Source organism: Haemaphysalis longicornis, unplaced genomic scaffold, assembly GCF_048455015.1.
Source record: "Haemaphysalis longicornis isolate Haplotype H1 unplaced genomic scaffold, Haemaphysalis longicornis Haplotype H1 scaffold_1, whole genome shotgun sequence".
NCBI classification, from domain to species: domain Eukaryota; kingdom Metazoa; phylum Arthropoda; class Arachnida; order Ixodida; family Ixodidae; genus Haemaphysalis; species Haemaphysalis longicornis.
Genome location: NW_027526203.1, coordinates 174,371,960 through 174,385,357, shown reverse-complemented (window position 1 = coordinate 174,385,357; position 13,398 = coordinate 174,371,960). Strand labels below are relative to the sequence as shown.

Genomic DNA, 13,398 nt, shown 5'->3' with positions numbered 1-13,398 from the left:
GCAATCCCCCTTAGGTGTAAGTACCACTCCTGGATGAGGTAGAGCAAATCACTGCAATGTTCAATGAAATAACGAACTTTAAATTTATCAAGAACAAATAATAACGCGAAGACGGCGTTGTTTGACCATACTCTTGCGGTTAGGCATGCAAGTTGAGCAAAACCTTGCTGCATTTGGAATTTTGTCGTGAGATCTCAGGAAAGAATTATAATGAGGTCCTACCATTCTGGTTACAAACATTAATGAAAGGACATACTGTTTAGTGGACGCGTGCGCTGCCATTGTTGAGCCGAGCACACACTGGCGGTTTGAAAGGTAAACGATAAAACAGCATTGGTGGACGCACAGGAATTTTGTGGTTTTGTTAGCGACTCGGGAAATGGAAATATATTATGTTGGGACGCTCCTTGGTCCACCAGGAAACAGGGTGCAGTGGGAAGCTGCACATGACCTTCAGGCTTGGGTCGATGCTCGAAATGAGTCAGCATTTTGTTGCCCGGAATACCAAGAAAACATGCGAAATGCCATGGCCCTGCGTACATAAATGCCACAGACTACCGTATTTCAGCATGAAACGGACAGTAATGGTACAGTTACGGTGGTACAGCGACCGTGATGTTCAAATTGAAGCATGGTTTCAGGCTACGACATAATACATTGGCAAAAAATTGCAAAGTTGTTTACAGTGATAATTTTTCGGTCATTTCGGTTACTTAAGTAATGCTCGAAATTTACTTCATGCGATATTTTAGGACGTATAACAGTAGTGGATCCAGGCAAAATCACTTCAGCGCGCACCCGCACGTGGGGCGGGGGGCGGAGGTGTGCTGGTGCTCTTGAGAGGGCCTGTGGTCTGTAGCCTGTTTTTTTGAATTACGACATTCGTTCATCATGCCAAATCGATTGAGCATTGAAAGAACGATACTCTTGAGCCCACAAAACTTCAAAAAAAAGGCCAGAAAGAGCTGAAGGAAAATTTTACTAGAAAGACACGTTGGTTTTTTCGTCAGCAGTACGAAGGCCCTTCACGCTATGATGATTTTAAAATGGGGTGTAGCAGTGAATGCGCGCGTCGGTATGAAACGCGGCAACAAAAGTTCCGATAACGGGCACGCCATGTGACAGCGGCTACCTCACATTGCGTTGTGTGAATGTAGATGAAGCAAACTACTAAAGCTGCAGCGAACACAAATATATTTTTAACTCTTCATGTACTTCATGGACAGCGGTAACTCTTAATGAACGTAACGCTGTCCGGATACGCTTTGAGTAACCCTCGTCAACTTTGTGCATCATAGGATAGTTGAGCATTTATATGAGTAGAATTTACGTTTCCCCTCTTTCAAAGGTACCTACCCGGTTCATACCTGGCGCTCCTTTCAACAACCAATTCAAACGCAAAAATTGCATTAGAAATAAAAGGAGATATATTTTTTTTGGCTCGCAGACATAAAGGTACTGTGACATCGTGTAAATATTACGAAGCGATTATTTAAATATTAAAAGACACAGTGATCACGCAAGGATAAATCAGGGGCAGCGGCCTCTTTTGTGTGTTGCATGGAACTTCGAGTGTGAGCTTCCCAAAGCCAGGGCGCTTCTGCCCTTGCACCGTTGTCTCATGTCGGCGTTGTTGTGACTCAGGCCCCTGAATATACACAGCTCTGGGCAGCCGCCGCCCAGGCAAAAAGCGGCCGTGGACGCAATGGAGGGGCTTTAGTTGTGACCGAGGTCGAAGATGGCCATCGGGTATTAGTTACTGCCGCGACCGCCGTCTGCCCGTGGTAGGGCTGGTGATTGTCGCGCCTTCGCGCTTACAATAAAGCCGCGCCGGATTCGCCGAACCAATGCGATACGCTGCTGCCGCATTCATGTAAACCCGCTTTGGGGGCAGCGCGCCCTTTTTGTCAAGTTGGTGTTCCCCAGTTTCCTAGATTAGCGAAAAATACCGCCGAACGAATCTGCCTAATCACGGAGGAGAAAATGTCTGTCTGGAACACCGCTTTCACGAGAGAACATGCAGTGCGCGCAAGCTGAGACCATACAATTATCCCACGCCAACACCCTCCCGGGCTCCACAGAAACGTGAAAAAGAATGAAGGGGTGACGTGCAGAAGAGGGGCATACTTGGCTGCATGCCTCACCCACAAAGGCCCTCTGCCCCCCCCCCCCCCCCCCCCCCCCCCCCGACGGTCATCCAGCTAAAGCAGGCGTTTCGCCCAATAAGCAGAACCATCGTTTTCTTCAGAACCACCACCGATTACACGTGGTTCTGCTTACGCATACAAAGATAGTCTTTTCCCTTTCGGGCCTTCATCGTGCCAGTCTTCACCCATCAATGTCCGGCGGTCCCTCTTTTTTTTTGCGCACTCAATGCTTCCCCAGCCATACCGTGACGAGCCAATCTACTCTGCTGAGAACGACTCAGCCGAGCAATTATTCTCTGTGTGGTGACATGCCACACACAAAGGGACACAACGCACGCCTTTGGCGTCCCGTGGGCTGAGCTTACCCGAAGGCGCCATCGCTTTTGGAGCTGCACCCCTCCGCAATTATCCTGACCTGGGAACTTCGTTTTGTGTCAGCACCAATGCGTCAGGACAGGCATTCAGTCGTGAATGTTTTTAATAGTAGCACGTCAGAAGGTTATGCCCCTTTGTTCACAGGCGACGTACCAGGCATAACAGGCAGCACGGCGCTGGCCGGAAAAATTTCGGGGGGGTCTTGAGCCCGGTTAGCCCCCCCCTGGCTACGCCACTGTGCACAGCCGATGCGCTCGCCATGCCCATCATCTTCGTCGCTTTACGGACGGTGAAGAGAGAAAGAATATATATAGTGAGAGCGAGAAAAAGTGTGAACCATATATATCTCCTAGTTACGGTGTCATGAAATGTTGTAGCAAAAGAGGCAGAGTTGTGGTTGAGGGTAATTGGGGTGGGATTGTGAAACTGCATTTCTTGCAAAATGAATAAGGCGTTGTCTAAAGTGCCGGCGGAGGGTACTATAAGCACTCCACTATATCGACGTCTACCGGTGTTTTGTAAAACAATTGCCGCGTCTGGCACTACGTCGGTGTGGATAACGTAAAACAACCTAACCTAACCTAACTAATACACTATGACCTAACGAACACAAAGCTGTCATTTAAAACACCAAACACTGACCTAAGCCACAAAAATTACCCTTCAATTAAATCATGAACAAAACCGAGGAAAGAGCCGGTCTTGAACCACCATCAAGAAGCCAAGACGGATCATCTACACTACAACGGCAGACGCTTCCAGCGGTGCTAGCCTAGCCTTAAATATTCGAAAGTCGTCGGACGGCACTCTAGCCTTGCCTGCAGCGCTCAGCTAAAGTACCTTCCGACGGCACTCTAGACACTTCGAATGAATAAATACCAGGTTGCCGGAAAGCACAGAGGGAGCGCTGTATCTTTGCGGACGTTGCAAATCGCAGCCAACTGAAACTGTTGCCCCCGACTCAGGACTAAAGTTACAACCTCACTGCATGATTTCCTCATTTCTCTGGGTGAGGAGTTTTGCCGTGTAACAACAACCTTACAAAAAACTTTAAATTGGCGCAGCTTGTACTAGTGCATAGTGTAAGGCTGGAGAAAAACCGGCGCTGGCGGCCCCTCGTCCTTCGACGGAGAACCGGCTGTTGCACCTTACAAAGATTTCCGAACTTGACGCTTAAAGTTCTCCATGATAGAAAGGCCGGATCGTTTTGTCTCCAGGCTTTCACATCTCTCCCTAAGTGGGCCGCGTTAGCACGCGCTAGAACCCGCGGCAACCGGCTTCGAGAATTCGACTTCTGGGCTCCCCACTTCAGGAACGAACGCACGTGAACTGGCGAGACGAGTAGCACGCGAGAGGTCACGCCACGAACGCTAGGAAGAGTGCTCTCGAAGGTCGAGCTGGCCGACGGCGGGCGCTACTCACGGGGCGCACGCTCACGTGCGCTCGGTTGGGGAGAGAGAGAGAGAGAACAACTTTATTTAGCCGCACAAAATTGCGGCGACTACGTGCCGGATGGGGTGGTTCCCTCTTCACGGGACCCATATGCTTCCGCGGGCTGAGTTGTCTGGCAGCGGAAATAAAAGCTTAAACATCTCCACTGTTTAAAAGGACGAAACGGGAAAAGGTGAGAGAGAGAGAGAGAGAGAGAGAGAGAGAGAGAGAGAGAGAGAGAGAGAGAGAGAGAGAGAGAGAGAGAGAGAGAGAGGCCAGAAGTGTCATAGAGCGCAATCCTCCTTCTGCCTCCAGGTAGAAACAGAAGACGATCATGTGAGGAAACGTAAAGCATCGGAAAGGGCCCTAAAAGATGACGGAGTTCTTCCATTTTTAAGAATACAAAACAAGAATATGTCTATGGGTTCTTGCACATTCCATTTAGGTAAAGGGGATCGTCGTGGAACCGGGGAAATTGGTGGAGACAGGATGCCGTACGTGTACAATGGGTGCGGAGACGCAAATGCAGCCGCAGCGTTGTCAGCTTTCGCAATTTTACAGGGATGAAGTGGCTAGTAGGAATTTCCGCTAGGCACGCGAAGCTCCCGAGGTTCTCAAGTCAACAATTATGCTGTGAGCAGCACAGGGCTGGGTCAGGTGCAGAGGTAATGCCCCCCCCCCCCCCCCCTTTCTCCAGCTTCCCACAAAATAGCACTACCAAGGGTATACCCTGTCTGCCGCCATCCCAATCTCTCCTCATTGCCACGATCCATAGCATACACAGAAGTAATCGTCCCCCGCTCTCATTAGTATTGACCAGACCAACAAGCGCCGTGTGTGCATCTACCGTTGATTTCAACTGTCCTGCGTAAGCGCTGCCTTTACCGCCCCCTCTGTCTGTGAGCGCTTCGCGCAGTTAGGAAGGCGGTGTTCCTTGTCCGAGATGGCGTAAAGCACAGTCCGTCAGCACGACTATATACGTTCGATGGCGAGGCTATCTTTGAAGGTGCGCAAGTGCTAGTTGCGCTTCAACATTCTCTGCTGTAAACCACGACGTTATAAAGTTGCAGTGACGGTACTAGGAAAATTCCACCCTCGGAAGTGGCTAGTCGCACTGACGCATGAGTGTAAACCTGCATTGCAATAAAAATGCCCGCCTCATTTACTGTCTTCTGTCTTAATTGTTTATTTCATGTGGTTTGCATTACCACTGAGTCGTCATCCGTTTTTCGCAACGAAGCATCCTGCATTTCATCTGCAGTAGGCTGTTAAAACCGCGTGCAAACCTTTTTTGCCTCTGGCAGTGCATGAGCGCTGCACAAAGGCAACTCGACCCCTACAACACCAATATTGCGCGAGTACTGTCCCTTCACCAACTTCTAATTCACTGTAAAAGTCTTTCGCGATCAACATACTATACGGTGTCTCAGCTACCAGGACGTCTATCAATAACAAGCCACCATTTTGATGCTGTCTACACGGAAAGTATTTCGCAACGAACCGATAACGGGGTCTACGAAACGTACAACACATGCGCAATAAATAATTCTACAGGACTCTCCACTGCCAGTTTAGTGATGAAGTACCCATCTCGTGAAAATCACTGCTAGAAATAGAAACTGTTTCACAGAACTTGTACGGGCTGTAAATTGCGTCAAGCGCACACAACAGCATTGCCTCGGTATTGACGTTGAGAAAAAGCCAGGTCCTTGCGTAAAGTTACATTACGCACCTTCGTTACAGTTTGGTCGCTCATAATAGCGCTGATTTCTTCCTCACTGCCATTTCTGGCGTCAGTGCCAGTTCGTTTTGTTGCCTTTGTGTTTCAGATTGTTTTAGTCCCCCTTACTGTCGCTGATTTCCCCCAGCATTTACAATTTGTTAGTCGGAAACAAAGTATCCATTACATCAAAAACCTGCATCCTGTTGTACGTGGTAAGGGTTTCGTCGAGTAGGATTCGCGGGAGCTTATCTTCGACCTTGGATACGAACCCCGGCGTAAGAAAGCTGTAGGTGCTGACACGCAGCGCCCGCCTTGCTAAAAGCGGGCTTGTTATGTTCGTGGCACGCAGACGTAGAAGGCACTGCCGGTACATAGCAATGGAAGTTGATCGAAGGTCGACCTCTGTTTTGCCAGTTTCGTTCTACGTGACCTAGCTCATCCAGCTAGTGGGCAGCGCTACAACGCTGTAGATTACTTATTTTACCTTCACTCCTTTGCACCTGATTTCCTCCCTCCCTTCAGCTTGCCGGAGAGTTTTTGTAAAAGTTGCGCTAGTGCGCATGCGCCGCAAGCACTCGTGTGTCGTCGCCGCGGCGAAAGCGGGGCGAGGTGCCGGCAATCACTCGAGGCGACTGTTCCAACTATCTCGAAGCAGATGCGGTGAATTTTAGTGCGAGGCATTTTTCGGTCACTTCAGCCACCTTGCCAAATCTGGCTGACTATATGGTCTTGCGCCTGGCCTAGCAGGATGAGCACGATGGTTCGGTCCACGACCAGCTTTATAGATGATTTGGTCTACCATCGCCCTCTCCATTAGATAGATATCCGCCTACTAGCCTGTAGAGGGTGCACCACAGCACTAGTGGTGTTACGGCGGTGAAGCACTCTTACAGTACCTAAAAAACTGTCTGTGGATACGCTCTGCCACAATGCCGCTGAATGGCCAATCGCGAAGTCCGCGGACACAAATTTACAAATAAACATGCCCGACCTATGATCTCATTCAAAAATGTGGCCTGAGCTGCGACATCGCGCAATGCAAATCATCTGCTTATGCAGCTTTTCTGGGTGTATGTGGATACGTGCGTGCGAGTGTGTGTCCCTTTTACATGTATGCCACATCATTGTCTTCTGTACATCCCCGTTTAGTCCATGATTTAGTCTATATCTGTAGTGTTTCTCTCTGTATTAGCAATTTGCACAATTGTTTAACTTTTTTTTTCATTTCTGTTTTATATTTATTCTTGTTGTGCAACTTTTCTTGTGTGTTGTATATATGTACCATGTTAACCTTCTCGCCTATCCTCCTATTCCTATTCCTATGCAGGACCCAGGCTGGGCCCGCAGGCCTATTGGTACGGGCACACTGCCTTCTGCGGCCCTTGCAGGCTTGGGTCTCCCAGAATATGTATGCTAATAAAGTATTATTATTATTACTCTTTCCTCCCTATCTCACCTCCCCTACACCAGCAGGCGTTGCGGTGTCCGCCCCTATGCGAGACAATTTACGCCTGTTGGCGGATCTTCCCATTGCAATTTTCAATAAATACATACATCATACATGCATCGTGCTTGCGTTGCGCGATGTCGCGGCGCAGACTGCATTCTTTTCAGGCCAAGCCTGTCATTTTGGGTTGCTGAAAGCTGCCCCAGAGCAGCTCCATGTTTTGCTGCACTCAAATTGCTGCCTCCCTCGGACATGGTGGCCCAGGCGGCAGCGGACGACGCCCGCCTGCTCATCCTACGACAGCTCCGGACCAGGCATCCCGCGGCTGCGTGTCGGAGGGGGCCTACCGCCTGTGCGGACATCACGCCTGCCTCGTCGACTGCGCTCGGCCGTCCTGCGCGTCCGCGTAGGGGACGCGTGGACGGAAGAGCGGAAACACCGACTGGGGCGGGTTGCCAGCCCCGCCTGCATTCACTGCCGAGTGCCCGTGCAGTCCCTGCCGCACGTGCTGTACAAGTGTCCCAAGTTTGCGGCAGGGTGGGCGGAGCTTCTGGCCGTGCTACGAGGAGTGCGGCCGCTCGAGGAACTGCTTTGGCCGCCAGGCAGTGCCAGGGAGCGGGACAAAGTGCTCGAGGCCCTGGGTGCATACCTGGGTGCCTCGGGGCTCCACAGCGCACTCCGCTACAGCATCATGTAACCACCCAGGTTGCAGTGGAGTGCTGTGTGTGTGCAGGTGTATGTGCATGTGCAGTTGTCTTTTCTGCTTTTCTGTCCTGTACCTTGATGTTTATTTATATATCTAGTGTTTATATGTATTTGGCCTTTGCTCTATTGTTTAACTTCTCTTTTTTCCACTTATACGTTGTATATATGTCCCTTCTTAATCTTGCCTATAGGATTCATGTAAGGATTCATGTAAGCCCTCTACGTCATAGAGGTTCAAACTCTATGCTCTACCCTATCCCCCTATTCCTATGTACTCTTTCCTCCCTATCCCACCTCCCCTACACCAGCAGGCGTTCCGGTGTCCGCCCCTAGGCGAGACAATTTACGCTTGCTGGTGGACCTTCCTTTCCTTTTATAGTACAATAAATACATACATACAGTGTGTTGCGACGATAACTGGAACACTTTAAAAAATTTTCCTGAGCGATCGGCCGCTCTGTTCGCGCTCAAACTTCACACAAAGGTCGCATTTTGTGGTCTATTTTGTTTGACACCGGGAACAACAACGGTAGTTACCTGTTTATTCTGAAAATAAATAAAAACGATTTTCGCCTATGGGAAAATGGCGGCAATTTGGACGTGCGAGCCCGAAAACCGGGTTTTCTGATCGTCTGTTAGCTCATTTCTAGGTGCATTTTCTGGTCGTCTGCTGCACCATTTGGCTCCGTACGTGAATCCCAAACATGCGTTTCACTCTGCAGGTGGTTCCGTCGTTCCAACATCAACTTGCGCTGGCTCGCACGTCCAAATCAGCGGCCATTTTCCCATAGGCGAAAATCGTTTTTATTTATTTTCATAATAAACAGGTAAGTACCGTTGTTGTTCCCGGTGTCAAACAAAATAGACCACAAAATGCGACCTTTGTGTGAAGTTTGAGCGCGAACAGAGCGGCGGATCGCTCAGGAAAAATTTTTAAAGTGTTCTAGTTATCGCCGCAACACCCTGTACATACCAACGTTTATAGATACTTTTTCAGTTTCGGAACTGCGCCTTCCAAAGCGGGCGCGAGTTTACCCTAGGCGCTGAGAGGGCGCTCCGGTCGCGAGTTGCGCTGTGTCGGCGGCTGCGGCGGCGGCTCCGGCGGCAGCGTTGACGGCGTGCGCGGCCGGTCCGCTGGGCTCAAAGTTGCGGTCGTGGTGTAGTTACGTGTCTGCTCTACCAGTTTCTTCTTTTCGCTTGCGTTTGTCTTCGCCCTTGCGGGTGAAGACATGTGCTGGGCTTGGCTTTCGCCTTGACATGTGCTGGCCTTTCATGTGCTGGGCTTGGTGCAATGCCGACTTGCTTAAAGGAGCCATGAAGAGAAAACACAAGTTTGGTTCATTCGAAAGATTGCCTCGTTAGAACCATAACGACACCACTTATAACGCAAACTTCGCTCAAATAAGCTACATAATTAGGAAAAAAGGAAATGACCATGCGACCCACCAGCTCATTTTCCGCAACAGAACCTGTGATGTCACTTGGGAATGCTCTGCGATTGGCGGAAGCCGGCAAAAGCAAACGCATGTTAGGCAGGGCTTACAGCTTGCATAGCGAGCTAAATGCCCGTGAAACATACTGCACATTCTTTTTATGACAAAGAACGGTGGAGTAAACGGTTGAAGGTCCGAACGAACTCGCAAGCGTGTGCGCCAATGCGTACGAAACTAGCGCGCCGGCCGAGCTCGACATCTCGCCGTCGCGCAGACGAATTTTCGGGTTCGAGGCTCTTCGGGGCGAACGAACCGTTCCAGCACGCACAGCCGCGACCTTGCTTCGTATCGTAATCCCTTCACAGGAGGTTGGCCGTCATATCGCCAACCAGCAAAGGTAAAAATAGAAACGAGGGGAGTAAGGAACAGCAAGAAGCGACGAGATAGTGCCAGTCGTCGCGTAAGTTTCGAATGGTGTTCGCTTGCTGCTGTCGTTACGAGCTCGTTTCCAGTTTACAACCACTGAAAACTTCAGTTTGTTCAGTTACGGCAGGGACCCTTACGTTAGCTCACTCCTGGGACATGCTGGCGCTCGTCGCAGACTTCGTCAAATCGCTCTGACCTTGGGGAAAAAAATGCTGTAAACACCGCGCATTGACGCTCGTATCTTTCTGGTCGAAGCAGAGAGCCCGCGCGAACGGCTTTCCATACACGACACCGGCCAACTGGCATAAGTGATACTGCTACTGACATTGAACTATTATTAACCGTAATAAAAATACGGCACATACGTACCAGTCTATATTCGTCCGTTGCGACGGGGCTGACGAGGCAGCGGTGCCGACGGCTGGGCGTTCGTCTGTTGTGGCTATCGCGGAATGGTCGCTTTCCCGTCCACCGCGTATCCCACAACTCTTGCCGCTCGTGCACTTAGAAGCATTGAGCGTTTTTGTGGTGTGAGGTTGTTAAATGCAAGCCCGAGCTCCTCGGCGAGAGTTTTGTTCTCCGGATCAGGCGATTCCATGACTACGGCTGCGGGTGCACTAGGTTTTACTAGTATTTTTAAAATGGCCGCCGTCTCGATCGACTCCCGCGTGTGGGTGCTATATGGAGTCGACATACTAAGTATCTGTTTCATGGACCGGCTCTATGACGCCATTGTACACGTCACGGAATGTTCAATTTTAGCGGGAGATTTAAAATTTTGGCTTAAATTGCCTTATTTCTCAGTGAATAAAGCATCATTTGCTTCCGGGAAAGCGCTTGGGGTACTATGAAACACCTAATCTTTCGAATAAAACAAACTTTTGTTTTCTCTTCATGGGTCCTTTAATTCGCAGTCGGCTGTACGAGATTTTACAGCCCACTTTAGCAGTGATGCTTGTGAAGAGGCTGGGCACATGCCTCGTGCATGGGGCACGTGCCCTTTACAAAATGTACAACTGTGAGGAGGAGGACGGAATGTATATAGATTCGCATGCTAAAGAACTATTATTAAAACAAAACAGAGTAGTGAACAAAAAGAAATAATATTAAAGCTAACATTATAACCGGAAAACATGCAATTCAAATATCAATACAAAACTTCCTAATTTATCCAGGATTTTGGGTTAGCTTTAACCGGCAAAACAATTTGATTTCTTCGGAGCAACAAAGGATACACGGATGTCTTTCATAAAGAAAACATGCAGTTGCTGCGCATGGCTATCAGCTGGAAATATCATTCGTGCTGCAACGAATTTGCGCGATTGGCATGGCAAGCGAAATCGTGTGCCCGCTTGACAGCTGTATACTGCTTACGTGAAAATTCATTTAAAATGCTGTCATTGTTATTGGTGTTTTATCCACCTCTAAAAATCACTGGGCGTACGTACACCTCCTTGCATAATAGGCCCGTTTCAAATAAACCACCAACTGGAATAGCGCGGCAACAACGTTGAGCAACTTCCGAGAACAGTTATTTCTTTTCGAGTACCCAGCCAGAGCTAGCTGGTTACAACCCGAGATGCCGGCGCGGAACGTACATTTCGGGAGGGCCGGTGTTTTCATCAGGGCGAAGGAGTCCAACAGCGAAAAAAAATCACCTGACCACTAACCCTACGTAACGTGTTACGCTACGTAGATTTTTTTTTGCTTTTTTCCTGAGGGTTCTTGTATTTCTCTGCCATTCTTTTCTCTCTATCGCGCGCGCGCTGCCTTTGCACAGCGCTGACGCGCGCTCCGGCAAGTCGACGTTCTCATGTTGTGCTGATTATTCTTCTCCGTGCCTGTTCTAGGTTCATGCGCACCGAGCTTTTCTTGCGCGGGGACATCCCGGCACTCACATGCGGTTTCAGTTATGTTTTCCTTCCGAGCGGAGCAGGACGGCGAAAACCACTTTTCCTAGTTAAGCGCTCCGCATGTTTGCTGTGCGTGCGTGAGTGGGCGCACACATCTGGAAATTGTGTGCATTCTTGGAAGCCAACTGCTACAATAAACAGAAGGCAATAAATTTTTTTTTGCTCCTTGTAGTGGTTTCTTCCGAGTCATCTCCTCCATAAGATCATGTACGCGTGCTCAAGTCGGCTGACCTGAAAGTTTCGGCGTAGTTGCGCGTCTATACATTGCAGTTTCTTCCTTTCGTTTGCGTTTGTTTTTTACCCCTGTGCGCGATCCTTGCCCTTTCAGTGCGTTCAGTTTGCGACGCTATTGAACAGTGCCGATTTCACCGAGGATTTCGTTGGCTTCGTCAATACATTGTGTGCTTTTTTATAAGCCTGGCTTACCGCAATGCCAACGTGCTCCGCACCTGGCTGTACGAGCAGATATAGAAGCAACACTCAGAAGCGTCACTTTTTAGCGCCGCCATCAGATCCATATTTCCCCGCGCGGTCAATGAGCTAAGGAAAACGCGCAAGGCATGTGGGCTTCATTTTCTCGAAAAGGACGTTGCGAAGAAGTATAGGTATCATCAACGTAAAGTCGCCGAGATCGACCGGGCTTACACTGAAGGAAGGTGCAGTCTCCGTTAACTTTCCCAACTTTCCCAGCAACTTAATTTGTTGCGGAAGCAGATTCGGCGGCGATCTCCGAAAAAGACAAAGGCAGCGTGTGCGCACAAGCTAGGTGATTACAAAAAGAGAGCACTTGCCCATGGAGCGACAAGAGGAGTTGTCCAACTATGAGTCGCCTGTTCCCCTGCAGTGCACCTATTTTGCTCAGATAGTCGAGAATAGTGCGATAATACGGCTCCCAGCCAACTTTATAATGGCCGCACTCGAAAAAGAACCGAGCCAGCGTCGGCAAATTGTTTTTTACGCGGCCGGAATGAAAGCGGGGGCGTTGTTGTGAGGCACAATACCACCTATGTTGTCCACAAAACGGAAAGCTGCTCCAACAGTCGTGTGAGGAAATATCATTCATGATGCAATAAATTTGTGCAATCGGCATAGCAAGATAATTTGTGTGCACGCTTTACAGCCACTGCTACGCGAACGTTCATTTAAAACACTGTCGTTCTTGATATTCAAGCCACCGCTTCAAACCCCCTGGCGTACGTACACGACTCCTTGCATAATACGGCCCGTTTCAAATTTATCTCGCACTGCAACGGCCGCAACAAAATGATGAAACATCTGCGAACAGTTATTTCTGTTGCAGTACGCAGCCACAAGTGAGGACCGGTGATGCCAAGCGGAACGCTCCCCGCTAGCAGACGACGCTCGCTTTCGTAGCGCCACTCGCAACCGCAGCGCCGCGGTGGCGAGAGTCGCGGCCGGCCGCTTTCTTTCCATGGCCGCGGCGGGGAGATACGGAACTGAAAAAGTATCTATGAACGTTGGTACATACATACATTTGCTCTTGGAGCCCGCAGACTGCGTCAAAACAGTTCTGGACGGGCAAATAAAAAAAAAGCCACTTGTTTGAACAATCGAAAAGCCCGATCCGCAGCCATAGCATGCCTCCTGGCAACATGAGAAACAACAAACTTCAAACCGCCGTGGAGGGAAGGATGAACGCCGCCTGGTCAAAATCAATGGCACGTAAATCATGGCCCGCGCATTTCTTCCTCAACAGGGTAAGGTTGATTTCAGCAAGCACGCTTTAATTATTACGACCAAGTTTCGAACACTGATGCTTCACGAACCACCCTTAGTG

General features: G+C 49.4%; 1 protein-coding gene across 11 annotated transcripts in view; it reads left to right on the top strand.

Annotated features, from left to right (window-relative positions):
• The first annotated feature begins 13,200 nt into the window (after positions 1–13,200).
• The window catches only part of LOC144139488 (uncharacterized), a 53,877-nt gene continuing 53,679 nt past the window's right edge, over positions 13,201–13,398 (top strand). For all 11 annotated transcript variants that reach the window (XR_013316257.1, XR_013316252.1, XR_013316254.1 and 8 more), the window contains exon 1: positions 13,201–13,318. The gene's annotated coding sequence lies outside the window, so the exon portion shown is untranslated. The remainder of the gene's footprint in view (positions 13,319–13,398) is intronic.